Raw genomic sequence first — 3,807 nt, forward strand, 5'->3', positions numbered from 1 at the left:
TATCACGTCGTGCCATGCCAGACCAGTTCAAATTCATGTCGGGCCATACTGAGCCACAGGCGGCACGGCCTGGTTTACACCTCTACTTTGGTGTACTCCATCTATTAGTTATTTGTGCACACAAACTCCAAAGACAAATCCATTGCCAACTTCAACCTAGGGCTGCAAATAAGACAAATAAGAGTGGATTTAAATCTAAATTCGATTTGGTAAGAGTTCGACTTGGACATATATTCCAATCTGACCAGATTTATTACAATTCAAATTAAATTGGATATTTAATAATATTGATGTTGGCGAGAGGTTGCACGCAGAGCGGATCCAATGAGAGCGTGTGCAGAGCAAAGGCTGGCACACGACGCGGGGCCAATAGCGTGGTCGTACACGGTGGCCTTGGATGGCTGCACCCTCAAGGCCGGACCACATCCTAGCCGCCCGCGTTCACCTACTTCCAAGCAGCCTAAAATATTATAAATAGGGGGTGATCCCCCAAGGTGAGCATCTAGAATTTGGACAGGTAAGAACTTTCTTGCCTCTATTGTGATCTCGTTTGAGCATCCCAATCTCATGCCTCGTCCACTTCTCGTCACACCCATGCTAATTTAACCGTTGGAGTCTTCACCTCGGATTAGCACTCAAGGCCTCTGACATTCTCTCTCTCTCTCTCTACAGGTCTCACCTACTGACCCTTGGCCATAATGGACCTCGGACACATCAGTCAACCCTTGACTCGAAAGTGGATTTACCTTATTGCCCTCAACCCATCCTAGGCAGCAACAAATACCATTCGAATTCGAATCCTAATCCTAATCTTGAAAATCTAACAGATTCTTATCAGATTCAGATTAGTCTAAATTCTTATCAAATTGGATTGGATATACTCTATACCAAACCTAATCTGATCCAATCCATTTATGACCCTACTTGAAACCCTCCAGAACTGCCAAGGCTTCAGCTTCCTTAAAAGAACAATTTACCTTGACCCGGCCAACCAAGAATTTTCCTTCATCATCTCGATCTATGATTCCCACAACAGAACGGTCCAAGCTCCATTAGTGTTTACTATAACAAATTGGGCTGGTGGTTTGAGTGGTACAGTCCATCTTGGTGCACTATGGGCTGTTTGGGCTCTCTATTAAATGTTGCTACACATTTTTAGAAGTCATTGAATGAGTTCTCTCAAAGAATAGTAAAGTTAAGCTCTCTTCCAATGTTTGTTTCATTCCAATGTGAGTCGTTGCATCTTCCAAAGTTAGTTAGTTCCAAAGTTAGTCGATTCTTCTCCCAAGGTAAGTTAATGTCAGTCTAAGTCCAATGTACGTCGGTTCATCTTCAACCGACTCCATCTATTATAAATATTTCCCTTCTGTACTGCTTCGATACATCTGAGAGAAATGACAGAATACATCTACTAATTCTTTCTCTCAAACTACTAAGTTTCTTTCTCTCCCTTCCATCATATATTTTTACTATTTTCTGTTATAGTCATCCTCAAACCATCAGTGGTATCAGAGCTTTGTCCGATCTATTTTCTGGGCATGATTTCTTCTAAACATTATGTGTGCTGATGTCAATCGCTCTACTCTTTCTCTTCCAATTTTCAGTGGAGAAAACTATGACTTCTGGTCCATCAAAATGAAGACCTATTTTCGGTCACAAAGTCTATGGAAAATTGTTGAGTAAGGGTTCTGCATTGCTGAAGATACTTCCACTCTTTCAGCAAATCAAAAGAAGATCTATGAAGAGAATCAACAAAAGAATTGTCAAGCACTATTCTGCTTGCAGCAAGCAATGGCTGAGGAGATATTTCCTCGAATCATGGGCGCATCAACTGCAAAAGAAGCATGGGGCACACTGCAGGAGGAGTTTCAAGGAACTGTCAAGGCATGCACTGTTAAATTGCAGAAGTTTAGAAGGGATTTTGAAAATATTAAGATGAAGGATAATGAGACTACAAAAGATTATTATCCTAGAATAAAAGAAATAGTAATTCAAATGAGAGCCTATGGGGAGACTATTTCTGACAAGAAAATAGTCGAAAAAATTCTAATCTCTTGTACAGAGAGATATGATGCAATATTTCGGTGATAAAAGAAACAAAGGATCTAGAAACACTATCACCAACTGAATTAATGGGCTCTCTCGAGACATATGAAAATAGGCGTGATAGGCATAATGAAAATTCGGTTGAGGCTGCCTTTCAGTCTAAAGTTAATCTGCGGTCTCATAAACCAATAGTTGATGGGAGAAAGTCACAAGGAAAACCAAAAGAAAATAATGACAAGTATTCTTCATGTGGTATTTGTAAGAAGAGAAACCACCTGGAGAAAGATTGCTGGTTTAAAGGAAAACCACAATGCCAAAATTGTAAAAAATTCGGCAATGTTGAAAAATCTTGTAGATTGAAGAAAACCCATCAAGCTAATTTTTCAAAAAAGAAAAATGAGGAAAATAATCTCTTTTATGCTTGTCATTCTGCAATAGAAGAAAAAAATGATACTTGGTATCTTGACAGTGGGTGCAGTAACCACATGACTAAAAATGAAAGCATCTTTCATAGCCTTGATAAAATCAAGTCAAAAGTCAAAATTGGTAATGGTGACTTCATGGAAGCAACTGGCAAAGGCACCATTATACTTTTGGTTCCCAATATTGATCAAAATCTACTCAGTGTGGGCCAAATGATTGAAAAATGTTACTCTTTACATTTTGAGGGAAACTCTTGCACAATCTATGACAAGTAGGACAACTCCCTTAAAATTGCAAAAACAAAAATGACAGAAAATAGATGTTTTCCCATTCAATGGAGAGATGGAAGTTATATAGCAATGCAAGCACAAGTGGACGAGTCGTGGCTATGGCATAGAAGATTTGGACACTTTAATTTCCATGGATTAAGGATTCTTTAGCAGAAGAACATGGTGCGTGACGTCCTAGCTATAAAGGAGTTCAACGATGTCTGTGAAGGGTGTATGCTCGGAAAACAACATCGACAACCCTTCCCATCCGACAAAGCTTGGAGAGCCAAAGAGCCATTGTAGTTAATTCATACAGATGTTTGTGGTCCGATGCGTATTCCATCAAAGAATCAAAATAGGTATTTCATCCTCTTCATTGATGATTATATTAGAATGACATGGGTTTATTTCTTGCGAGAAAAATCGTAGGTTTTTGATATTTTAAAAAAAATTCAAAGCCCGTGTTGAGAAGCAAAGTGATCACAACATCAAGACCATAAGAAGTGATAGAGGCAAAGAATACACTTCTAATGAATTCAACAAGTTCTGTGAAGATGAAGGCATGGAGCATCAACTTACAGTTGGGTACTCTCCAGAACAAAATGGAGTATCTGAAAGAAAAAATAGAATAGTTATGGAGACTGCAAGAGCCATGCTCATGGAAAAGGGTCTTCCCAAAATTTTCTGGGCAGAGGTAGTAAGCAATGTTGTCTATTTGCTCAATAGATGTTCTACCAAAGTTGTGCAAGATAGGACACCAATTGAAGCTTGGAGTGGGCAAAACCATCAGCAAAGCATCTCAGAGTTTTCGGATGCATATGCTACACCCATGTCCCACAGGAGAAAAGAGGCAAACTGGATGAGAAGACTGAGAAAGGAATCTTCTTAGGCTATAGCACTCAATCAAAAGGCTATCGAATCTATAGCTTAAGGAAAGAAAACTCATAATCAGTCGAGACATAAGCTTTGACGAGGATGCTGCATACAATTGGGAGACAAAATAAGTTGAAAGGAAGACTATCAACTTGCCCCTATTACTAAGTTAAGGAATTGAAGAAGGTCATGATCA

The sequence above is a fragment of the Nelumbo nucifera genome, chromosome 1 (genome assembly GCF_055504915.1).
Source record: "Nelumbo nucifera cultivar China Antique chromosome 1, China Antique-T2T, whole genome shotgun sequence".
NCBI classification, from domain to species: domain Eukaryota; kingdom Viridiplantae; phylum Streptophyta; class Magnoliopsida; order Proteales; family Nelumbonaceae; genus Nelumbo; species Nelumbo nucifera.